Raw genomic sequence first — 27,294 nt, 5'->3', positions numbered from 1 at the left:
TTGTTTCCATATCAGATGACGAAGCGTCTCAGCGCCCGGTTAGAATCCTCAGAGATACTGGTGCGGCGCAGTCGTTCATGCTATCTGATGTGTTGCCCTTGTCCAATAATACATATTGTGGTTCCAGTGTGTTAGTACAAGGAATTGAAATGGGATTCGTCCCAGTGCCATTGCACTTCGTGAACGTACACTCTGAGTTAGTCAGTGGAGTGTTCAGAGTTGGCGTACGTCCTATGTTGCCAGTAAAAGGTGTGACATTTATAATGGGCAACGATATTGCCGGAGGAAAGGTGATACCCGTATTGGAGGTATTGGATAAAAGTGACCAGTCTCTCTCCGAGGAGCTGGCACAGGGTTTTCCAGATGTGTTCCCCGCTTGTGCTGTCACACGTGCTCAAGCACGACAAGTGGGTGAAGTGATAGATTTGTCGAACACGATTCTATTCAGAGAGTGTGACACAGAGGATAGTTTGGGTGCTACCTCTGGTAAGCTGGTGCAGTCTGACCAACAGTCTAGAGAAAGGAAGAAGGATGTGGAACTTGTTGCTGAGGCAATACAGTTACCAGTTACTGGTGAGCAGCTGATCGCTAACCAAAGGGTTGACATTAGCCTGGCTAAATGTTTTTCTAGTGTTGTCTCAGAGGAGGAGCTAAAGAAGAAAAACATGGCATACTTCATTGATGGTAATCTCCTCATGCGTAAATGGACATCCCATGTTGACGCTGTCGGAGATTGGAATGCTGTTTACCAAATAGTGATTCCTACAGCCTTTCGACAAAATGTTTTATCCCTCGCTCATGATCACCAGTGGTCCGTACATCTGGGAGTCACCAAGACTTATGATCGAGTTTTGCGACATTTCTTTTGGCCTGGTTTAAAACAAGATGTGGCTCAGTTCTATCGGACTTGCCACACCTGTCAAGTAACTGGGAAACCGAACCAGGTTATTCCTCCCGCGCCTCTTTGTCCCATACCTGCCATAGGTGAACCATTCGAACATGTGATGGTATGTGTGTCGCAAACCATTGTGGTTTGCTCTTTTAAGGGTGGGAGTGTTACGGATACAGGTATCCTGTGTCTTTTTGTGTTTTTCCTCTCCTTCTGCCCTAATCACAGGTGTCCTGTATTTTGTGTACTCACTAAGTTGTTGGTTACTCTGTTTGGTAACTTTGTTAGACTATTTTCCGTATGTGAGTATGGATACTGTGGTGTTTTGTGTACTCACTCATTTGCTGGTTACTCTGTTTGGTAACTTTGTGTGTTTCTGGGAAAAGGGGAATTTAAGCAAGTTGCCCTTGGGCGTACATTACCCGTAGGAAGAAAACTGTCTAAAAACACTAGTTAGACCTGAGCTGACCACCCACTGTACTTTTGTATGATTAGCAGTAGCTTAGCGGTTCTTGAGGCAGGCAAGATCAGTTTAGTTTTTTTTTACACTATTGTTTCATTTCTTGGGTCCTGCTCAGCCCTTTTTCCCAAACCTTTACCGTGTGTTCAAAAATAAACCTTTTATGTTTGACGGTAGTTTATGGTTGTTGTGTAGTTTTTGTTCTCACTGTTTCATGTCACGATACTAATTTGCATGAATTATGTTATGGGTCTCTTGTCCATACGTAACAGTGTGTGTTTGTGTTTGTGTCTGTGCGTGTGTGTGTGTGTGTGTGTGTCTGTGTGTGTGTTTGTTTGTGTGTGTGTGTTTGTGTTTGTGTGTGTGTCTGTGTGTCTGTCTGTGTGTGTGTGTCATACTACTAACATCCATCTAGAGATGTGCTAATTAGCCTCTGAAACCTAGCACCATGTTATCACTCACAGAGATCTAACAGCTGGGTAATTGGTAAAAAATGTACTTGTCAGTCCTGAGGAGACAAACGGCGCCATCGTTCAGGGACTTGAGACTGTGGCCCGCTGGACCCCATGTTCCCCCCGTTTCAATTAGAAATCTAATTAGAAATCTAATTAGCATAGTACTAAAATGTAAATGTAAAATGTACAAAAATCCCCATAAAAATCTGTCAGTTTTAAGTTGGAGAGGTGACAGCTTTAGAGCGGTGGTCTTCTCCCAAAATCCTCTGCAGCGTCCGAACCGTTTGGCCTACAAACTATTGAAAGATGAGACTCTCACAAACAGGATGGTGTTCTCAGTTTTGTTCTACGACCCCCCACAAGCGTCTTGGGACTCGTCTGAAGTCGGTACAGCCGATCTGCCAACTTCTGTCTGTAGCGTCCGAACAGTTTGTGCTACACACTAATATGATGAGATTCTCACGTACATGTCGGTTGTTTTGCTCTAGGACGCCCACAGGCCTCACAAGACTCGTCTGAAGGTCCCCACGGTACCAGATGAAAAAAATGAATGGAAGTTCTGTGTAGCTCAGTTGGTAGAGCATGGCGTTTGCAACGCCAGGGTTGTGGGTTTGATTCCCACGGGGGGGCCAGTATGAAAATGTATGTACTCACTAACTGTAAGTCGCTCTGGATAAGAGCGTCTGCTAAATGACAAAAAAAATAAAATAATATATATATATATATGGAGACTGTTTAGTTCCAAAAATAAGGGCTTAAATACATGAAAAATACTCCTGATCTTATCTCTGAGATATAGCACAGACACTTCAGAACAAACTTCCTTACTCAATGCGTTTGTATGAGCTAATAGCAGTAAGGCCAAATACAATTTTTTGTCAAAACAATTGTTTTATATTTTTTTGCTGTTACTTCAAGGGGTATTACAATTCTAAACCAAATAGCAAAATTATCCTTGGTACGATTTTCTCAAAACAATTCCATATAGAGTAGTAGAAGCCGCCTGTTTTATTAATGTTTGACTTTAACAACTCATTTATCTCTCTCCATAAAGAAAGAACCCCGAAACAATCTAAACCCGCAGAGCACACAATAAAGAATAATACGATTTCTGTTTTCTGAGATATCAGCTGGTATTTCAGCGCTACACTGACAGCCAATAGCCGCAACAGTATTTTAGACCCCATGAGAAAAGCAAAAGAGGGATGTGGTGAAGGGGAAGAGGGGGAGACTCCTAAAAAGACAGAGTTTACATAAACATGTTCTGCTCTTAGGGATGCAAGACAATAAAGATAATACGGTGAAATTGTAGTTATATCACACAACGGTAGCATACCTATCTCTTCATATATAAATATAAATAAGCCATTTAGCAGACGCTTTTATCCAAAGCGACTTACAGTCATGCGTGCATACATTTTTGTGTATGGGTGGTCCCGGGGATCGAACCCACTACCTTGGCGTTACAAGTGCCGTGCTCTACCAGCTGAGCTACAGAGGACCACAATATACTCCTCTCTTTCTCCATGCGTCTCTCTAACGAAACAGAAGGTCGACCATTTCAAACTGACAAGGGGGCAGTCCTTAAAACAAGTGATTAAGACAGTGACATATTTTCATCAAAACACGGACAGCCACGCTTTCGATACATCTGGTGTATCATCAGGTGTATAATTTACAGACTTAGCGAAGCAACCTACACTTGAAGTCACACATTAGCTGATGATGTTGCTGGCAGGGCAAGATGTAAAGAATTTCAGTGAAACTACGTGAATCAGCAATGTTTTTTTCTAATTTCTTCTGCTCTCTTTTCTTCACTTTAATATCCACATCTAGCTCCAGTAATCAAGGGGTAGCAGCTACCAAATTAATATACAGTATGTCCCTGGTTAATGCCCATTAGCCACACACACACCTGTAATATAAAGCTGAAAAGAAGTGAGTACCTTGTCCAGGCAGAAGGTCTTGGTGAGAGGAAAGCCCTGTGGATCATAGAGGGAGAAGGTCTTGGTGAGAGGAAAGCCCCGTGGATCATAGAGGGAGAAGGTCTTGGTGAGAGGAAAGCCCTGTGGATCATAGAGGGAGAAGGTCTTGGTGAGAGGAAAGCCCTGTGGATCATAGAGGGAGAAGGTCTCGGTGAGAGAAAAGCCCTGTGGATCATAGAGGGAGAAGGTCTCGGTGAGAGGAAAGCCCTGTGGATCATAGAGGGAGAAGGTCTCGGTGAGAGGAAAGCCCTGTGGATCATAGCGGGAGAAGGTCTCGGTGAGAGGAAAGCCCTGTGGATCATAGAGGGAGAAGGTCTTGGTGAGAGGAAAGCCCTGTGGATCATAGAGGGAGAAGGTATTGGTGAGAGGAAAGCCCTGTGGATCATAGAGGGAGAAGGTCTTGGTGAGAGGAAAGCCCTGTGTATCATAGAGGGAGAAGGTCTTGGTGAGAGGAAAGCCCTGTGGATCATAGAGGGAGAAGGTCTTGGTGAGAGGAAAGCCCTGTGGATCATAGAGGGAGAAGGTCTTGGTGAGAGGAAAGCCCTGTGGATCATAGAGGGAGAAGGTCTTGGTGAGAGGAAAGCCCTGTGGATCATAGCTGTGCTGGTGGTGAGGGGAGCGGAGGCCAGCCAAAGGGGTTGGGGAACCTGATTCCACATCTCCACACTGATGTCCACAGAGTCAATGGCACCATGGAAGGGAGCTGGGGGACGCTGGACATCGTCTGGACATGGAGAGACTTGTAGGACAGAACATACAGTTACAGACAGTACTGGGAGAAAACCACGGGAATAAGGTTGCAAAAACTTTCCCAAACTTCCCAGGAATCCTGGTTTGAGGATTCTAGATTTCCTGACCTTTCGGTTACTGGCCCAACACTCTTAACCGCCAGGCTGGGAGGATGGGAGTCGTCCGCTGTCTCTGTCATTACATGAGGGAGCAGTAAAGCATCCCCTCTGACCCTGCATTATTACAGTGCACTTTGAGTCAATTCACGTGGAGTTTACCACAGTAAGTGCTGTGTGCGGTAGAGTGTCCAAGTGAATAGGTAATGATTATGATGTATCATTTAGCTTCCTTCCTTTAGCAGACGCTCTTATCCAGAGCGACTTACAGTTAAGTGAGTGCATAAAAATGTTTCATACTGGCCCCCCGTGGGAATCGAACCCACAACCCTGGCGTCGCAAACGCCGTGCTCTACCAACTTCCTTTTCAGACACACAGGAAATAACTCATATTGTATCCGACTACTTCAATAATTAATGGAGATATAGACATATTCTGCTAATTCAGAAGTCATATAATTGTCTTGGTTCGTTCGTGAATCTACATTGCAGGGATGCTGTTAAATAGGAAAAAGAAACAAATGAATGTCTAGCGAGAAAAAAAAAGAAAAGAGTATTCAATAGTGATACTGTGTAAATGTGTATAAAAAGCCTCTCTTAAAAACGTAGGTGATTGTTGATTGTCAATGAAACATTGGCCGTGTCCGAATGCCCATACCTGCGTTCTAAATAGTAGGCTTTTTGGAGTGTGTGAAAAACCCCCCCAAAAAAACAGTATGCGACATTTCTAAAATGTTATATGCTTTAAAGGCCAGGATGGCACATTGATTTAGTATTTTAATCTAGTGGAATTCCCTGCCCACTACTGAGAAAGAGAATTGTCTTTCCAGACCCATGTGTGTTTGACAACAGCCTATAATCAGCTGATAATTAGACAAGGGGGTCGTAGCAGAATTATTAAATGGCGCGACACAATGCAAGTGCGCTTTAGCCTAGCATGTTGATATTTGTTGCTTACTGCATACAGTTTTGCTAAACAATATGTTCTAAATATGTCGTACGATAAGTTTCACTAAACAGTACGTACGTAGTACGATAAGTACACAGTATGTAGTTTTAGCAGGTAGCAGGCAAGACAGATTTTGGACACGGCCATGCACTGTAAAAACTTTTCCCTGTAAATGTACAGCATTACAGCATTGTACTGGCACCACAGTTGCCAGTTTAATACTGCACTGTTGCTTTACAGCTGCGATGCTGTAATATAAGTTGAAGGGCATCTTCCGCCAAGGTACCTGGATGTTGCTGACCCACACTGTGCTCATGTTAATCATTGTTGCGGCAGGCAAAGAAGAGGCCGGATTTGGAGGTGACAGCAGTTCACTCACACCCCTGACTGACTCACAAGGCAGAGGAGCAACCATCAGAATCTTTCAAGAAGAAAAGATTAAACAATTTAGGCACAAATTACACTGTGTATGAAATATAGTCCTCACCAATGTTTTTTTAGCCACTGAGCAAATATCAGGTCTGCTGAGCACAAACTTGAACGTTGTGAAATTTCTGTGCAACTTCCAGCGTCGCGTTTCCTGTGAACACTGAGGCTGAACCCGCTTTAAGTTACAGGCCTTTTGATCATAATGTAGGCCTACCAGAGTGGCCTACCATCAAAAAGAATGGAGAAAATGCATCCCATAACATTTGAACATGGAAATAGCTGTTCTATCATTCAGCCTACAGTAGCAGCCAATGTGTGGTGTTCAATGTAGGCCTACATTCCATGAGACTTTTGAAAAAAAAACATGCAGGGCTTGACATTAACCCGTTTATCTACTTGTCCTTCAGACAAGGAGGTGACTGAACATTTTGTTGTGTTGTTTGATGCAAGAAGCCACTTAACAAAATAAAAATGCATAATTATTCCCGTATCATTATTACAGAGAATCAGACACATTGTGTTATCCTCTGCCTATTGGCTACTTAACTTATTCAAGCCTGTCTCAAAATACAACACTTCCCCTTTAAGACAAAATAATCTCTTAACCTTGACTGGCTTTTCAAAGATGTCTAGAAATGTACACGTTTTGTGCTCTTGTAGGACGCAAACACTCCCCTATTGCTGACTACAAATGATCTATAACTGGGCAAATAACTCACTAACGAGCAAAGGGTGTGTACACTTGGTTACATGCAGCTCTCTCTTTCATCTCTTAACAAACCCATCTACTCACAACCACAGCTGTAAACACAGTCCAGTTAAAAGTAAATGGCACAGATCCATATATGGTCTATTTGCGTTTTGTTTCGGTACGTTGCGTTGAAAGTGGCTAATATTGCGTTGATTCGATCACAATTGCCACAGTAAAGGAAAACGTTGATAAGTGTTGAACAGTGAAAACTCTAGAAGGTTGAGAGTGTTCAATCTCGTGCTTCTCTTTGTGGGCTGATATTTATTTTGCGCGGCAGTCCCAAGGAGCTGCGCACGCGTGCAGCTTAGAGGGAACATTAGTCCTCACCATTGGTCCTCACCATTGGTCCTCACCATTGGTCCTCACCATTGGTCCTCACCATTGGTCCTCACCATTGGTCCTCACCATTGGTCCTCACCATATGTATTAGAACAGTGAAGAGTAGAGCTCTATACTTCAGCATTTTGGTTTTGAGATCAGATGATGAATATGACGTGAAAGTACACGTTGCCTTTGTTTTTTAGGGTAAATATTAGATTGGTATGTTCCTACTCATTCACACATTGTTCAAAGGTAAGACACAATCGCCACAGCTGAAAATGCAGATGATTTACTTAGTCCTATTCAATTGTCAATGAAATATATTAGATAACAATGCACGGCAGGGCTCTACAGTGGGACCATTTCACTCACATATGCGCCTAGAAATGTTGCTATGCAACCTGCAATCTTAATTTAGGCGCCCCGGCGTGGCTAGAAAAATGTAAAGCATTCTAGATTCAACGCCTCATTTTTTCATTGTGCTCCTAAATGTCTTTGTGTGCGCCTAGATTTTTCAACTTAGGCTCACACGTACTCCTTGTAAAAAAAAAGAGGTCAGCGTAGAGCCCTGCATGGCTACCTACTGCTGCCTGCATTATTTCCAGAAACTGAAAGGTATTCGATTGCCCCATATATTGTTTCACCTTCCGAGAGGAGTAAAACTGTTCTTCGCCTGACACTTATGTACAATCAAAATGAACTAATAATCTTTCTTCATCTTTTCGCCGGCTATGCATGTTTGTTGAGGGACAGATCGCTAGAAAATGTGTCTCCCGAGTGGCGCAGTGGTCTAAGGCACTGCATCGCAGTGCTAACTGTGCCACTAGAGATCCTGGTTTGAATCCAGGCTCTGTCGTAGCCGGCCGTGACCGGGAGACCCATTGGTCCAGGGTAGGGGAGGGAATGTCCGGAAGGGATGTAGCTCAGTTGGTAGAGCATGGCGTTTGCAATGCCAGGGTTGTGGGTTCGATTCCCAGGGGGGGCCAGTATGAAAGAAAATAATATCTGTCTCTTTTATTGCATATGCCTCGATCCCTCATAGAATAAACTATTTATTTATTTATTTACTATCTACAGAACCTTTTTAACCTTGTGTGTGTGTGAGAGACAGTCAGTGTACGCTTTTTGAAAAAAAAGGGTTCCGAAAGGGTTCTTTGGCTGTCCCCATAGGAGAACCCTTTTTGGTTCCATGTAGAACCCTCTGTGGAAAGGGTTCTACATGGAACCCAAAAGAGTTCTACCTGGAACCAAAAAGGGTTCTTCAAAGGGTTCTCCCTTCGGGACAGCCGAATAACCATTTTAGGTTCTACATAGCACCTTTTTTCATAACAATTACATAAACATGTTACCTTTATCAATCAAGATCTCACCTCTTTGCTTGAAGGACTGAAGTAATTTCCGGCACTGCATTGGCGTCAAATTATATTTTATGTCCTCCGGCTGAACATATTCAAGGTCTCTAATATTCTCCACTCCAACATTTCCACTCAGGTGATCCGACAAAGATCTCAGCGTCTCGGTCTCCAACTCGGGCAATTGGTGTTTGATTGCATCTCGAAGACCCTCCTCCATGCATACACTGGAACACACTGAGTGATGCAGGGAAACAACAGAGAAACCCGAAACTTTATAAACTTGTAGTGATAATCATATACAGTACATAATCAATAATCACTCAGACTATCTGCATTAACACACATAATTAATCGCATAATCTGGAATAAAATGAACACCAGTGACACAGACTGATACACCCCAGCAGTTAAATGGACCTGTGATTCTGTGACCAGAATCAGTGAGATCTTTCCAAATGTGTATTCGGCATAATTTTCTCCCGTTACAACAACAAGGCCTTTAGTGTATGCTGTTCCTTTAGACACCTCTGCCATGCTTTGCTTTACAAACCCTTTTGAATGTACAGCTTCCCTGAATGGCGTTGTTATATAATTGCTCCTCAAATGCATTCATGACACCGACAACTTCAACGCTACGTGGAAACAATTTGCCGCTGCATAAGTTAGATTGAAGTAACCGGTGCCTCTCTTAGACAATGTTTTTCACGGGTTTTCTAAAAGTTGTGACGTTTTCTGGCACACTCCTTGAAGTAGGAGTGCTTGCTCTCAAACCTCAGTGTCCACAAACAAATGAGTGGCCCAAAGTGCAGAATGACGTCGGGGTAATGTAACAGGTAGAGATGCTTTGGTTTCAGTTTGGAGTCAGGGAACACAGTGCTTCTCAAAATGCACATATTCTTCAATCAGAACCCTCAAGTATGCAATCTGATTGTGACTGATTATGTTATGTTTGGCACAACTTAGCTCAAACATCTCCCTCAGTTTGAGACACAACTGCCAGACCTCACTGTCTAGTGTTATTTTTTTTAAAATCCTATCGCCAACATACACTGCTGGTAGTAGTCGCAGAAAACACAAATTCTGGGCTGCATGGCCCTCAAGTTTCTCTCTGTTTGGTTTGACCTCACATGGCTTGTTATGTGCTTCGCTCCCTGTATGTCTGAGCTGTGACATGCATCTATTTAACTGGACATGCGTGAAATGTTTTTCTACAGTTACTAGATACTTAATGAAAAGGGCCAAGTCATACGACACTATTCCTTCAAATAAATCATGGCCTAGACAAGGAGGAAGCCCTTTACACACGTGGAAGTGGTTGAAAGTGTTGAACGCAGAATCGAACTTGATCCCTTGAATTATGTCTTGGTCTGTGGTGGACAGCTCCTCAACACTGTCTTGATAGTTACTGATCGTTCTATTTTGGGCCAAGCTTGTGAGGTGCGCTTTGAACGGTCTCTCTGTAAACTAAGCAGTATCGGCAGAAATACTTACTACAGCTAAAGTTTTATGTAAACCCACTAATACAGTGGGATCCAAGATTATCCCTAGCAATGGCGATCAATGACCCTTTAAGAGTTCCCCCCATCCCCCGTCTCAAAGCCTGAATCCTCAGTATCCTTAAGATCTGCAATCAGATTGGAAAACACTTTCTCATGCCCAAAACGTTTAAAATCATCCTCCCTACAGAGCAATACCAATTGCATGGGATCGATTGATCGATTGTGGGGCAGAATCTCACCCAGTGTCATGTACACCGCCAATATTATTATTATTTTTTTTATTTTTTTTACCTGAGCCTAGATTTGCCACTTCAAATGCATCCTGGTAGACAATGATGAGGGGGACTCTTGGAACAGTACCTTTTCCTTTACATTGGTCTTTCATAGTTGACTGTCCCAGGAGAGATTTCAGTGTCTCTTTGATAGGGATGTATTGACAGAAACATTCCTTGCCACTAGCATCAGAACCAAGGTAAATCTAAGTGGGCTCAACATAGCTAAAGTTATGTTTGAAAAATGACTGGTCTTTTGTCCGACCTTAAGACTCCTTCATTATGTACTGCAAGCAGATCTTCTTGTGACACTTCATCAAATGATTTGCTCTATCTCACTTTCCTGCAAGTGAAGCATAGACAACCTTTCGTGGAGTTTTGAAAACACACCTTTCATTCCACAGTTGTGGACTTCCTGGAACTCTTCTATTATGGGCTGTATTGTGCTGGCTGGCAACAGCATTTTTTGCTTGCATCTTTCATTAAAAGTTACTCAAGAATGCCCCTTGGTCAAGGTCATCAACTACATCATCTTTATCGACATGTGCATCTGCGAGTGTGACCGTCTCCTCATCTACTGGGTTTTTCTGCATTTTGTCTGACATGACTGTGATCTGCAACCGGCTCCTTATGTTTTCTGCTCAGATGGGAGTTAAAAGGTGACTTGACCCGGAAATATCTGGAGCAGGCTCTATAGGGACAAGACACCTTCCCCCCCCCCCATCTCTGATATGTATGTCCAAATGTAGCACAGTAACAGGACAAAAAAAAAGATGTCCACAGCCAGCCAACCCACTAGTCAGCATGGGGACGCTGTTGTTCTGACACTGTGTGGACCCCGTCACCCAGAACACACATCCCACCCCTCATGTCTTCACGTCAGTATGAAAAATGTATGCACTCACTAACTGTAAGTCGCTCTGGATAAGAGCGTCTGCTAAATGACTAAAATGTAAATGCCACATCAAATGAGCACACAGAACTGAAAAAAAAGCAAAAAAAATGAGCTGAAATGAGCATCCCTGAACCTGGCAGGAATTCCCCTTGCTAAGTCGCCTCATTCTGAGGTTTTGTCTTTTTATGACGCCTATATATACACATGGGATTTAAAAGCAGAGAAGTTCTTAAAAAATGCAAGGGCACTTCTCTACCCCACAATCAAAACTGTAGTTCGCCACATTTCTATGTTTTTTTTTTTTGCATGAGTAATGAATGCTTTGATATTTAGGCAACAGAATTTGCAGGATTTACACCTGTTCAATAACAATAAAGCTACTTCCAGCTACCAGCCAGTCTGCAACATAGAAATGACACTCAGTCACCAAATTGAAGCCACACACCGGTAGAGCTGTCTAGCTATACCATGCAACTCATGCCAACATCACAATATCAACAACAAAAAATATGTAATAGACTACAAGGCAAAATTATGTTTCAGATATAATTAATTTAACGTTAATGGATAACTTCTTAAAGATGAGCAAAAGCACGAGGGAAAATTAAACTCACGTGGGAAAATGCCACGACCCATCGCCCTGAATAATGTTAGCTAGCTAACCACACAATCTGAAGACAATGAAAGTAAAAGATAACTTTTAATATCCTGCTGGGCAAAATATCAGTCTGTGCATGTTGTTGCTGAATTAATTTAATTTAATCGATTAATAAGGATAACAAAAGCAGGGGAATATTCCACCACACTTCTGCTAAATCACATGCACCCCAGACTGAATAGAGCCGTACAGTAACCAGATATTTGAGAAAGGTGTCCAATGGAGCATCTCTGAGCTATAACGCAAGCTAACGTTAGCAAGCACCATTCCCCTTTCATCTGAGATGCCTATCATTCCAAATACAGAATCCCCCCAAAATTATAAATCCCAAGAAAAATGTCAGTCTGTGCCTGCTGTGGGGATCTATTTTCTTATAATTAGATGTGAATGCCTAGCTTAAAAAATAATACATTAATGATTAAACATAATAGGTTTGTGCTGTACTGATATAGATTGTTTAACGTAACAAGCTGTGATTAATGTGGGGACCTGTTAGGAGGTAGGATGAGATAAGACTTGTGTCTCACATACACACACTGCCTCTTAGTTAGACCGCTCAAGGACATGTGTACTGCAAAAGTGCCGACTCTCTGGACAAGTTGCAAAACAACTAACACCTGGCAACAGTGAATCGCGAAGGGGCTGGGACCAGCCTGTGCGCCAACGATAGGCTGGGTAAGTTTAAACCACGCCCAGTCTCTACTCTGATAGGCCTGCTTGGAGCAGGAACTATCTCTGTCAGAGTATTTAAAGAAGAACTTATAACAATGGCTCAGTCCTCTGACTGCCCTGCGTGGTTTTTCAGTGGGCCCGTATATACGAACATCATATTTACCATTCAAGTGTCTGCATTCATTAAAATACTAGTCTATTTTAGAAGACATGTATTGACCTCTTTTTGTTCCTATACCAGATTTGATTTGACGCAACTTAACACTGCTTAAAAACTAAAGGTGCATTGGACCTAGCTAATCTCACACTCCCTCCCTAGATGGACAGTCCTTTGGACCTAGCTATTCTCACACTCCCTCCCTAGATGGACAGTCCTTTGGACCTAGCTAATCTCACACTCCCTCCCTAGATGGACAGTCCTTTGGACCTAGCTATTCTCACACTCCCTCCCTAGACGGACAGTCCTTTGGACCTAGCTAATCTCACACTCCCTCCCTAGATGGACAGACCTTTGGACCTAGCTAATCTCACACTCCCTCCCTAGATGGACAGTCCTTTGGACCTAGCTAATCTCACACTCCCTCCCTAGATGGACAGTCCGTTGGACCTAGCTAATCTCACACTCCCTCCCTAGATGGACAGACCTTTGGACCTAGCTAATCTCATACTCCCTCCCTAGACGGACAGTCCATTGGACCTAGCTAATCTCACACTCCCTCCCTAGACGGACAGTCCTTTGGACCTAGCTAATCTCACACTCCCTCCCTAGATGGACAGTCCTTTGGACCTAGCTAATCTCACACTCCCTCCCTAGACGGACAGTCCTTTGGACCTAGCTAATCTCACACTCCCTCCCTAGATGGACAGTCCTTTGGACCTAGATAATCTCACACTCCCTCCCTAGATGGACAGTCCTTTGGACCTAGCTAATCTCACACTCCCTCCCTAGATGGACAGTCCTTTGGACCTAGCTAATCTCACACTCCCTCCCTAGACGGACAGTCCATTGGACCTAGCTAATCTCACACTCCCTCCCTAGACGGACAGTCCTTTGGACCTAGCTAATCTCACACTCCCTCCCTAGACGGACAGTCCTTTGGACCTAGCTATTCTCACACTCCCTCCCCTAGACGGACAGTCCTTTGGACCTAGCTAATCTCACACTCCCTCCCTAGATGGACAGTCCTTTGGACCTAGCTAATCTCACACTCCCTCCCTAGATGGACAGTCCTTTGGACCTAGCTAATCTCACACTCCCTCCCTAGATGGACAGTCCTTTGGACCTAGCTAATCTCACACTCCCTCCCTAGATGGACAGACCTTTGGACCTAGCTAATCTCATACTCCCTCCCTAGACGGACAGTCCATTGGACCTAGCTAATCTCACACTCCCTCCCTAGACGGACAGTCCTTTGGACCTAGCTAATCTCACACTCCCTCCCTAGACGGACAGTCCTTTGGACCTAGCTAATCTCACACTCCCTCCCTAGACGGACAGTCCTTTGGACCTAGCTAATCTCACACTCCCTCCCTAGATGGACAGTCCTTTGGACCTAGCTAATCTCACACTCCCTCCCTAGATGGACAGTCCTTTGGACCTAGCTAATCTCACACTCCCTCCCTAGATGGACAGTCCTTTGGACCTAGATAATCTCACACTCCCTCCCTAGATGGACAGTCCTTTGGACCTAGCTAATCTCACACTCCCTCCCTAGATGGACAGTCCTTTGGACCTAGCTATTCTCACACTCCCTCCCTAGACGGACAGTCCTTTGGACCTAGCTAATCTCACACTCCCTCCCTAGACGGACAGTCCTTTGGACCTAGCTAATCTCACACTCCCTCCCTAGATGGACAGTCCTTTGGACCTAGCTAATCTCACACTCCCTCCCTAGACGGACAGTCCTTTTGTCCCGTGTAGCCTACGACCACTTTTGCCACTAGCTTGTTTGGATTGTGTTAGCTAGCCAAATTGACATGTCGGTCTGTTGCGTTGATCTTTCTTGCCACTAATACCATAACTTTAGCACCATGCCACCCATGTCATGCACCCACCGGTTAAGTAGCCTATCCAACGAAACACACATATGGATTTCTGCACGTTGTTAATACTAAAATGATTTGCTCTATAGCTACAATATCACTGATTACCAGCAAGAAAGATCAACGCAACAGACCGACATGTCAATTTGGCTAGCTAACACAATCCAAACAAGCTAGTTAGCTAACGTAGCTAGCTAGCTAGTAGCTTAGTTAAGAAAACCTGCAGCAGGTATATGGAAGTATATAGTAAATGGAATTAGCACATACCTAGAAGCTGTTCAAAAATATTTAGACGACTTTTCCTCGAAAATTAAAATAGCTTGAGTAGAACAGAAAGGTTATTTTCTCATGTGTCTCCCTTCACACTCACAGACCGTTTGGCGCGGAGCATCACATTAGTGGAAACCAAGACTGTTCTCAGGGCAAGCCTGGTTGTAGATACACCACCGTTCAAAAGTTTGGGGTCACTTAGAAATGTCCTTGTTTTTGAAAGAAAAGCACTTTTTTTGTCCATTAAGACTCCGGGATGCTGCCTAGAGTCGCCTCTTCACTGTTCAAGTTGAGACTGGTATTCCATAAAAAAAATCAGCCGTTTCCAGCTACAATAGCCATTGCTTTTCTTTCGAAAAAAATGACATTTCTAAGTGACTCCAAACTTTTGAACGGTAGTGTAGGTTCGAGTCGCGTCGGGGACAATTTTAGCATTTTAGTTTTCCCTAACCTTTCCCTAATTATCCTAACCTGCCACGTTAATTATCCTGACATGCTGCGTTAATTCTCGTAACCTGCTACGAAAAGTATCTTCTGCTAGCCAAAACCGGCAGACCTGCCCTGAGAACAGTCTTGGTTTCAACTATGCGATACAGCTCTCTTTCTCCCACACACACACCGTTTGGCGCCGCCAACTACAGCAGTGTTCGGGTACTACTGTAAAGAAATACAGTATGTTAGAGTAATTTTTACAGGAGGCTTACAATTACAGTTAATAACTGTATTTTTCAGCATTTTACCCATAATGCAGTGCAATCTGCAACATTAATGCTGTAAAACACATTCAAGGTATTTAACAGAAAAGTCTTAGTGTGAGCTTTCACTAAAGCCTCCATCTGTCATGCCTGCTCCCGCTCCCCCTCCCCTGGCGCTCGAGGGCGCCAGGCTGCCCATCATTACACACACCTGTCACCATCATTACACACACCTGTCACCATCGTTACGCGCATCATTGGACTCTCCTGGACTCCTACATTTTATTGATTGCCCCTTCTATATCTGTCTGTTCCCCAGTTTGATCCCTGCATTGATGTTGTTTTGTTTCCCCTGTCCAGACACTGTCCGTGTTTTGTTCCATGTCTTTTATTTATTAAATCATCACCCTGTACTTACTTCCCGTCTCCCAGCGTCTGTCGAACGGAGATCGTTACAGAATGCAGACACCAATATTGGAAGCATCAGGAGGTTTTTTTTTATTACTTTTTTTGGTGATGCCGGGTCCGGGTGCCGGGGGTGCCTCAGCCGGCTCGTCGGGCTTCCAAGCCTTAGCTGGCTCGAGAGGTTTCCTTGCCCCGGTTGGCTCGGCAGGCTGCCATCCCACATCATGCTTCCACGCCTCGGCCGGCCCGTCAGGCTCGACAGGCTCCCACGCCTCAGCCGGCTCGTCAGGCTCCCACGCCTCAGCCGGCTCGTCAGGCTCCCACGCCTCAGCCGGCTCGTCAGGCTCCCACGCCTCAGCCGGCTCGTCAGGCTCCCACGCCTCGGCCGGTCCGTCAGGCTCGCCCAGGCTCGCCCAGGTCGGGGGGGTACTGTCACGCCTGCCCCTGCTCCCCCTCCCTGGAGTTCGAGGGCCAGGGATAATTCTAGCTTTAGCCATGCTTTCTCTCCACCCCTTGCCTTCCTCCCAGAACATTTTCAAAATCTCTCTCTCTTTTACTCTCTTCTGCTGGATGTTCTCCCCTTTATCTCCTGCTTTATTGTTTTTTATTACTGTATCCATTTCCTCACACACTGCCACATCAAACGTCCCTTCTTTTGGCCATTTTGTTGCCTTTTTTCTGGTTATTCTTCTCCCATTTTCCAATCTCTTCTTTATTCAATGACAACCTTTTTCATTGTTACTTATACTGGTGTTCCTGCCATTTCTACTCCTTGTGTTCTTGGTCTTCCTGTTGCTAGCCTCACGTTTGGTTCAGTGTCTCTGTTAGGATGTAGGGTCAGTAATATTTTCCTTACTGTTTTTCTCGTGCCTATTTGTTCCCTTTGTATTGTTACTCGTTTTGGAATAAAACCACTTCTCTTAAAATTACAGACACTTCTATTTGTGGTTCTGTCCTTTTCCTCTCTCAAAACCCTGTCCTTCTCCTGTTCTTCTGTGTTGTCGAAAAATCATCCTTATCCTCATTAAAAAATAAAGCACTTTCAGATTTTTGTAGAATCAAGAGAGACTTTATTACACAAGCAATAGAGCCGAGGTGGTCTGCAGAGCAACTCCTTTCCAGTTCTCGGTTCTCATCCTTTATACAGTTTTCATTTTTACTCATAATCCACGCCTTCTAGCTTAATCCCGCACTGGTCAGTTCACTCCACCATTGTTTCCCAACTTTGACCGTTCCGCCCAATTCTTCTTCTTGAGTCACTTTGTTTGTTTTTAATGGTGGCGTAATCTGACTTCTCCTCCTGTTATTACTCAGTTTTTGGAAACAATAGTGGCGTGACCAAACCCTCTTTAGTAAAAACAACAGAGCCATTTCAGCATGCATGATTCATATAATTGGTTTGTTATGTTGTCTGCCCTTACGTGAGACAGAGTAGTTAACTAAAACTCTCCAATAGGTTCAACTTGTTTATCTATTGGTATTACTAGAACATATAACCTTTTTTTCATCTACTAGTTCTTCAAGAGTTTTTCCAATTTTCTGTACTGTCCAATTCCTTCCTGCTATCCCGGCCCAATCCACATATGGCCACTCTTCTCTTGTTTCTGCTAAATTCTTTATTTCCGTTAGCGATCTCAGCTGAAAGTTTTTATATTCCTCAGTCAACGGTATCTTTCTCCCTAATATATCTTCATACTCTGTTTCTTTCCAAAAATGCGTTCTTATCCCTTGTGTCTCTCTTAATATAATTATTTTATTCTTTGTGCCCTTGTTTCATCTACATTTAAGGAACCACTCTTGCTCTCCTGTGCTTAGATATTTTCCCAGTGGTCCGTTTAGCCTTGGCTTACTGGACCACATCCTGTTCTCCCCTATCAGTATCCACGTTACTTCCCTCTTCAATATCCCTCCAGTTATATTGCAGTGTTTCCCGTATCTACATTTTTGTATCTATTTTCTCTTTCTATGTATATGTATACCTCTAATGTTATTACTTTTATGTTTTCTGTCGCTGTGTATTCTACTGTTTCACACCCCCTTATCTGATATTTAAATTTGCTTGGTTCTCGCTGTAGTCAACGTTTTGGCATTTATTTTCTATTTTCCCATCCGTTCAGACCTCTAGTTTTTACACCAGTGCGGTATTTACGGTTCTATTTTTCCTGTCCGTTCAGATCTCTAGTTTTTACACCAGAGCGGTATCCACGGTTCTATTTATTCTGCCCGTTCAGACCCTTAGTAATATATTTAATGTCCTAGGGCGGAATCCACAGAATCTACCCTGCACGTTCAGTCTTATGAAGTTCTACTTTCTTAGTTCTCCAAAGCAGTATCCGCAGGTACCTGACCGTTCAGTCCTCTAGTGTTATATTCCCTTAACACACCTATCTTATCCACAGGATTTTTCTTATGTTAACATTCATGAATGCTTTTTGTCTTTTTCCTAAATTTAATTCTGGAGAGACCTCCGTTACCTGATCCGAACCACACAAACTTCCATCCTAATAGTAAGAACTCTACATACCTCTTTTTCAGTGGCCACTGTGTTTGTGTAGTTCGTTCAGCCTCCTCCGGTGGCTCAGTATCCTTCTGATCCCTTTTTCCCAGTCCCTTCGTGGTCGCCAATTATGTTGTGGAAAATCATCCTTATCCTCATAAAAAATAAAGCACTTTTCAGAGTCTTGTAGAATCAAGATAGACTTTATTACACAAGCAATAGAGCCGAGGTGGTCTGCAGAGCAACTCCTTTCCAGTTCTCGGTTCTCATCCTTTATACAGTTTAATTTTTACTCATAATCCACGCCTTCTAGCTTAATCCCGCACTGGTCAGTTCACTCCACCATTGTTTCCCAACTTTGACCGTTCCGCCCAATTCTTCATCTTGAGTCACTTTGTTTGTTTTTAATGGTGGCGTAATCTGACTTCTCCTCCTGTTATTACTCAGTTTTTGGAAACAATAGTGGCGTGACCAAACCCTATTTAGTAAAAACAACAGTGCCATTTCAGCATGCATGATTCATATAATTGGTTTGTTATGTTGTCCGCCCTTACGTGAGACAGAGTAGTTAACTCGAGAGGTTCCCTATACTTGCTTCCTGTCTCCAAGCGTCTGTCGATCCGAGATCGTTACGGCATCTTTATTTTGCTTTCTTTCTCCCTCTCCCTCTCCCTCTCTGTTTCTCTCTCCCTCCCTCTCTCTCTCTCTCCCTCTCCCTCTCTTTTTCTCTCTCCCTCTCCCTCCCTCTCCCTCTCTTTCTCCCTCTCTTTCACCCTCCCTCTCTTTTCTCCTCCTCCGTCTCTCTTTCTCTCTCCTCGCTCTCTCCCTCTCCCTCTCTCCCTCTCTTTTTCTCTCTCCTCTCCCTCCCTCTCTCTCTCCCTCTCTTTCACCCTCCCTCTCTTTGCTCCTCCTCCGTCTCTCTTTCTCTCTCCCTCTCCCTCGCTCTCTCCCTCTCCCTCCTTCCCTCTCCCTCTCCCTCTCTTTTTGTCTCTCCCTCTCCCTCCTTCCCTCTCTCTCTCTCTCTCTCTCTCTCTCTCTCTCCCTCTCCCTCCCTCTCCCTCCCTCTCTTTCACCCTCCTTCTTTTTTCTCCTCCTCCTCTGTCTCTCTTTCTCTCTCCCTCTCCCTCGCTCTCTCCCTCTCCCTCCCTCTCCCTCTCTTTTTCTCTCTCCCTCCCCCTCTCTCTCTCCCTCTCCCTCCCTCTCCCTCTCTTTCCTCTTCCCTCTCTTTCCTCCTCCCTTTCCCCCCTCTCTCTCTCTCTCTCTCTCTCTCTCTTTCCTACTCTATTTTACCCTCTCTCTTTCTCCATCTCTTTCTCCCAGGTATCTTCTATTGGAAATTAAATTATGTTGAGCACATTTCTGTTGGTAATGCCTTAGAGACGAGCTACACCAGTCAGCAGCACAGTGAAGGTGCTGTGAGTTTATGTAGCATTACAATACACTATAATGCAGCTAAAACAACCATTGCAAATAACTCAGACAGTATACCAGTGTAGGTTGTATTGTATTGTGACCATCATTTCATTACATTGACTAATCCACTCAGTGGTGATCAACAGATTTACATAACATTATTAACATGATATTCTAATGTACACATCTATCGACATATTCTGTTGACAAATAACGTTCATCTTGGTAGAAATTAATTAGTCGTCCAAATCTCCCCTCTACCATAGAGTTTAATACCAGTGACATTGACTGGTTGACTCCACACGGGTGTTGGCCTGTCCTGATGACTGTCTCCATGGTGAGGTTGACATGTCCTGTTGACTGTCTCCATGGTGAAGTTGACATGTCCTGTTGACTGTCTCCATGGTGAAGTTGACATGTCCTGTTGACTGTCTCCATGGTGGTGTTGACATGTCCTGTTGACTTTCTCCATGGTGAAGTTGACATGTCCTGTTGACTGTCTCCATGGTGGTGTTGGCCTGTCCTGTTGACTGTCTCTATGGTGGTGTTGGCCTGTCCTGTTGACACTCTCCATGGTGAAGTTGACATGTGCTCTTGACTGTCTCCATGGTGAAGTTGACATGTCCTCTTGACTGTCTCCATGGTGAAGTTGACATGTCCTGTTGACTGTCTCCATGGTGGTGTTGGCCTGTCCTGTTGACTGTCTCCATGGTGGTGTTGGCCTGTCCTCTTGACTTTTTCATCCATCTACACACAATACCCCATAATGACAAAGTGAAAACATGTTTTTATATTATTTTTGCACACTTGGATTTTACAATATTTCCAATTTAGTCTTTTTAAAATTCTTCAAGCTCAGTCAAGTTGGTTGTTGATCATTGCTAGACAGCCATTTTCAAGTCTTGCCATAGATTTCCAAAAATATTTAAGTCAAAACTGTAACTAGGCCACTCAGGAACATTCAATGTCGTCTTGGTAAGCAACTCCAGTGTATATTTGGCCTTGTGTTTTAGGTTATTGTCCTGCTGAAAGGTGAATGTGTCTCCCAGTGTCTGTTTGAAAGCAGACTGAACCAGGTTTTCCCTGTGCCTCTATTACGTTTCTTTTTATCCTTGTTTTGCACCTGCAACAAAGATAGCTAAAATGTGCGAGTGCCTTTTGAATGTTGTTTATCTAAAACATACACACGCATACACACGCACACACACGCACACACACACACACACACACACACACACACACACACACACACACACACACACAAAACACACAAAACACACAAAACACACACTCACACAAGCATGCCAAGGCACTGTTAAAGTTAGCCTAAATATGCAGGCAATCAGGTTTAGCAGAAATATCATCATATCAAATTAAACTAGTTTGCTCGCAGTCATGCACCCCATTTCTTTCAAGCTCTTATCTGTAATTCCTCATGTTTTGATTAACCTTGGTGACTAATTGCTAATCATAACAATAGTCTCCTTAACTCCCCATGACACCTTTGGGGATGTGGAGCAGGTTCTAAGAATGTTTCGTTAAGTTTGCCGATGACACAACAGTGGTAGGCCTGATCACCGACAATGACAAGACAGCTTATAGGGAGGAGGTCAGAGACCTGGCCGTGTGGTGCCAGGACAACAACCTCTCCCTCAACGTGATCAATACAAAGGAGATGATTGTGGACTACAGGAAAAAGAAACGGACCGAGCACGCCCCCATTCTCATCGACGGGGCTGTAGTGGAGCAGGTTGAGAGCTTCAAGTACCTTGGTGTCCACATCACCAACAAACTAACATGGTCCAAGTACACCAAGAGGGTCGTGAAGAGGGCACAACAAAACCTATTCCCCAAAACCTAAGGAGACTGAAAAGATTTGGCATGGGTCCTCAGATCCTCAAAAGGTTTTTCAGCTGCACCAACGAGAGCATCCTGACTGGTTGCATCACTGCCTGGCATGGCAACTGCTCAGCCTCCGACCGCAAGGCACTACAAAGGGTAGTGCATACCGCCCAGTACATCACTGGGGCCAAGCTTCCTGCCATCCAGGACCTCTATATCAGGTGGTGTCAGAAGAAGGCCCTACAAATTGTGAAAGACTCCAGCCACCCTAGTCATAGACTGATCTCTCTGCTACCGCACGGCAAGCGGTACCGGAGCCTAGGTCCAAGAGGCTTCTAAACAGCTTCTACCCCCAAGCCATAAGATTCCTGATCTGCTAATCAAATGGCTACCCAGACCATGATCATTGCCCCCCCTCTTTTACGCTGCTGCTACTCTCTGTTTATTATCTATGCATGGTCACTTTAATAACTCTACCTACATGTACAAATTACCTCAATTACATCGACTAACCGGTGCCCCTGCGCATTGACTCTGTACCGGTACACAGAGTATATAAACTCGCTACTGTTATTTTTCCTGCTGCTCTTTAATTATTTGTTACTTATATTTTTTTTGTGTGATTTTTTTTTTGGTATTCTTTCTTAAAACTGCATTGTTGGCTAAGGGCTTGTAAGTAAGCATTTCACTGTAAGGTCTACAACTGTTGTATTCGGTGCATGTGACAAATACAATTTGATTTGATTTTAACAACAGGTTCTACGAATGTTTCTTTAACAACAGGTTCTACAAAAGTTTCTTTAACAACAGGTTCTAAGAATGTTTCTTTAACAACAGGTTATAAGAATGTTTTTTAAACAACAGGTTCTAAGAATGTTTTTTAAACAACAGGTTTTAAGAATGTGTCTTTAACAACAGGTTCTAAGAATGTGTCTTTAACAACAGGTTCTAAGAATGTGTCTTTAACAACAGGTTCTAAGAATGTGTCTTTAACAACAGGTTCTAAGAATGTGTCTTTAACAACAGGTTCTAAGAATGTGTCTTTAACAACAGGTTCTAAGAATGTGTCTTTAACAACAGGTTCTAAGAATGTTTCTTTAACAACAGGTTCTAAGAATGTGTCTTTAACAACAGGTTCTAAGAATGTGTCTTTAACAACAGGTTCTAAGAATGTGTCTTTAACAACAGGTTCTAAGAATGTTTCTTTAACAACAGGTTATAAGAATGTTTTTTAAACAACAGGTTCTAAGAATGTTTTTTAAACAACAGGTTCTAAGAATGTTTTTTAAACAACAGGTTTTAAGAATGTGTCTTTAACAACAGGTTCTAAGAATGTGTCTTTAACAACAGGTTCTAAGAATGTGTCTTTAACAACAGGTTCTAAGAATGTGTCTTTAACAACAGGTTCTAAGAATGTGTCTTTAACAACAGGTTCTAAGAATGTGTCTTTAACAACAGGTTCTAAGAATGTGTCTTTAACAACAGGTTCTAAGAATGTGTCTTTAACAACAGGTTCTAAGAATGTGTCTTTAACAACAGGTTCTAAGAATGTTTTCTTTAACAACAGGTTAAAAGTAGTACCGGGGGGAGAGAGTGGCTCTGCGTCCCAAATGAATTACTTTTCACCAGAGCTCTTTGGGTCCTGGTCAAAAGTAGTACACTATAAAGAGAATATGGTGCCATATGACAAGATAAAATAGTAACAAAATGGTTCTAAACATTCCTTTGAGCTGTGAAGAGGAGGAAGTGGGTAAACCAGATTAGTGGAGCAGATTACCATAACGATCAGTCAATCAACCCTTTACCATAAAATCAATAATACACAGTCAGATAGACACAGTCAGATAGACACAGCCAGATAGACACAGTCAGATAACCAGATAGACACAGCCAGATAGACACAGCCAGAGAGACACAGCCAGATAGACACAGCCAGATAGACACAGACAGATAGACACAGCCAGATAGACACAGTCAGATAGACACAGCCAGATAGACACAGCCAGATAGACACAGACAGATAGACACAGCCAGAGAGACACAGCCAGATAGACACAGCCAGATAGACACAGCCAGATAGACACAGTCAGATAACCAGATAGACACAGCCAGATAGACACAGCCAGATAGACACAGACAGATAGACACAGTCAGATAGACACAGCCAGATAGACACTGTCAGATAGACACAGCCAGATAGACACTGTCAGATAGACACAGACAGATAGACACAGCCAGATAGACACAGCCAGATAGACACAGCCAGATAGACACAGACAGATAGACACAGACAGATAGACACAGACAGATAGACACAGTCAGATAGACACAGCCAGATAGACACAGCCAGATAGACACAGCCAGATAGACACAGCCAGAGAGACACAGCCAGATAGACACAGCCAGATAGACACAGTCAGATAGACACAGCCAGATAGACACAGTCAGATAGACACAGCCAGATAGACACAGCCAGATAGACACAGCCAGAGAGACACAGCCAGATAGACACAGCCAGATAGACACAGCCAGATAGACACAGCCAGATAGACACAGCCAGATAACCAGATAGACACAGCCAGATAGACACAGCCAGATAGACACAGCCAGATAGACACAGCCAGATAGACACAGCCAGATAGACACAGCCAGATAACCAGATAGACACAGCCAGATAGACACAGACAGATAGACACAGACAGATAGACACAGCCAGATAACCAGATAGACACAGACAGATAGACACAGACAGATAGACACAGACAGATAGACACAGCCAGATAGACACAGCCAGATAGACACAGCCAGATAGACACAGCCAGATAGACACAGCCAGATAACCAGATAGACACAGACAGATAGACACAGCCAGATAGACACAGCCAGATAGACACAGCCAGATAGACACAGCCATATAGACACAGCCAGATAGACACAGCCAGATAGACACAGTCAGAGAGACACAGCCAGATAGACACAGCCAGATAGACACAGCCAGATAGACACAGCCAGATAGACACAGTCAGATAGACACAGTCAGATAGACACAGCCAGATAGACACAGCCAGATAGACACAGCCAGATAGACACAGCCAGATAGACACAGCCAGATAGACACAGCCAGATAACCAGATAGACACAGCCAGATAGACACAGTCAGAGAGACACAGCCAGATAGACACAGCCAGATAGACACAGCCAGATAGACACAGCCAGATAGACACAGTCAGATAGACACAGCCAGATAGACACAGCCAGATAGACACAGTCAGATAGACACAGCCAGATAGACACAGCCAGATAGACACAGCCAGATAGACACAGCCAGATAGACACAGCCAGATAGACACAGTCAGATAGACACAGCCAGATAGACACAGTCAGATAGACACAGCCAGATAGACACAGTCAGATAGACACAGTCAGATAGACACAGTCAGATAACCAGATAGACACATCCAGATAGACACAGTCAGATAGACACAGCCAGATAGACACAGCCAGATAGACACAGTCAGATAACCAGATAGACACAGCCAGATAGACACAGCCAGAGAGACACAGCCAGATAGACACAGCCAGATAGACACAGCCAGATAGACACAGTCAGATAACCAGATAGACACAGCCAGATAGACACAGCCAGATAGACACAGCCAGATAGACACAGCCAGATAGACACAGACAGATAGACACAGCCAGATAGACACAGTCAGATAGACACAGCCAGATAGACACAGCCAGATAGACACAGACAGATAGACACAGCCAGAGAGACACAGCCAGATAGACACAGCCAGATAGACACAGCCAGATAGACACAGTCAGATAACCAGATAGACACAGCCAGATAGACACAGCCAGATAGACACAGACAGATAGACACAGCCAGATAGACACAGCCAGATAGACACAGTCAGATAGACACAGCCAGATAGACACTGTCAGATAGACACAGCCAGATAGACACAGCCAGATAGACACAGCCAGATAGACACAGCCAGATAGACACAGACAGATAGACACAGACAGATAGACACAGACAGATAGACACAGCCAGATAGACACAGCCAGATAGACACAGCCAGATAGACACAGCCAGATAGACACAGCCAGAGAGACACAGCCAGATAGACACAGCCAGATAGACACAGCCAGATAGACACAGCCAGATAGACACAGCCAGATAGACACAGCCAGATAGACACAGCCAGATAGACACAGCCAGAGAGACACAGCCAGATAGACACAGCCAGATAGACACAGCCAGATAGACACAGCCAGATAGACACAGCCAGATAACGTCAGATAGACACAGACAGATAGACACAGCCAGATAGACACAGCCAGATAGACACAGCCAGATAGACACAGCCAGATAACCCAGATAGACACAGTCAGAGAGACACAGCCAGATAGACACAGCCAGATAGACACAGTCAGATAGACACAGCCAGATAGACACAGCCAGATAGACACAGCCAGATAGACACAGCCAGATAGACACAGTCAGATAGACACAGTCAGATAGACACAGTCAGATAACCAGATAGACACATCCAGATAGACACAGTCAGATAGACACAGCCAGATAGACAGAGCCAGATAGACACAGCCAGAGAGACACAGCCAGATAGACACAGCCAGATAGACACAGCCAGATAGACACAGTCAGATAGACACAGCCAGATAGACACAGCCAGATAGACACAGCCAGATAGACACAGCCAGAGAGACACAGCCAGATAGACACAGCCAGATAGACACAGCCAGATAGACACAGTCAGATAGACACAGCCAGATAGACACAGCCAGATAGACACAGCCAGATAGACACAGCCAGATAGACACAGCCAGATAGACACTCAGATAGACACAGTCAGATAACCAGATAGACACAGCCAGATAGACACAGTCAGATAGACACAGCCAGATAGACACAGCCAGATAGACACAGCCATATAGACACAGCCAGATAGACACAGTCAGATAACCAGATAGACACAGCCATATAGACACAGCCAGATAGACACAGCCAGATAGACACAGACAGATAGACACAGCCAGATAGACACTGTCAGATAGACACAGTCAGATAGACACAGCCAGATAGACACAGCCAGATAGACACAGCCAGATAGACACAGCCAGATAGACACAGCCAGATAGACACAGTCAGGCTAGAACACTGATGGACAAACGGCTGGATTGTCTCAGTCTACACTGAGTTGCGTTTGCACAGTCTCACAGACTCTCACTCTGTCTTAACTGACTTGGTTGAGTAGATGTGGATTTCATCGTCAAGGCGTGTAAAACATGTTCCCTTTCTGCCTGCTCCGGTAGCCCTAACTATACATTAGTTCATCTGCGCTTCCTCGCCAGGTTGGCTAATGGCTGCACTAGCTTGGTAACCAGTTGTAAAGCTCTGTCGCCGAGCAGTGTGTGTGTGTGTGTGTTTTTGTGTGTATGGTCGCCGGACGGTGGTCTGTACCATTAAAATCGTTACAGTGATTCCATGTGACCGTTGGCTGATTCTGGACAGTCTGTGATAACCACCTCTGTTTATTCAATAGCAGCCTAATTGAAAATCATTGCAGGTATGACCTTTTCTCAATGCAATCTAATTACCTGGCCTGGCTACAGTGTCACAGACAAAGACAGGTGTTGTCTTGTCAGCAAGAGTTTTGATGTCAT

The sequence above is a fragment of the Coregonus clupeaformis genome, chromosome 7 (assembly GCF_020615455.1).
Source record: "Coregonus clupeaformis isolate EN_2021a chromosome 7, ASM2061545v1, whole genome shotgun sequence".
NCBI classification, from domain to species: domain Eukaryota; kingdom Metazoa; phylum Chordata; class Actinopteri; order Salmoniformes; family Salmonidae; genus Coregonus; species Coregonus clupeaformis.
The sequence above is the reverse complement of the archived record's forward strand: the minus strand, read 5'-3'. Positions refer to the sequence as shown.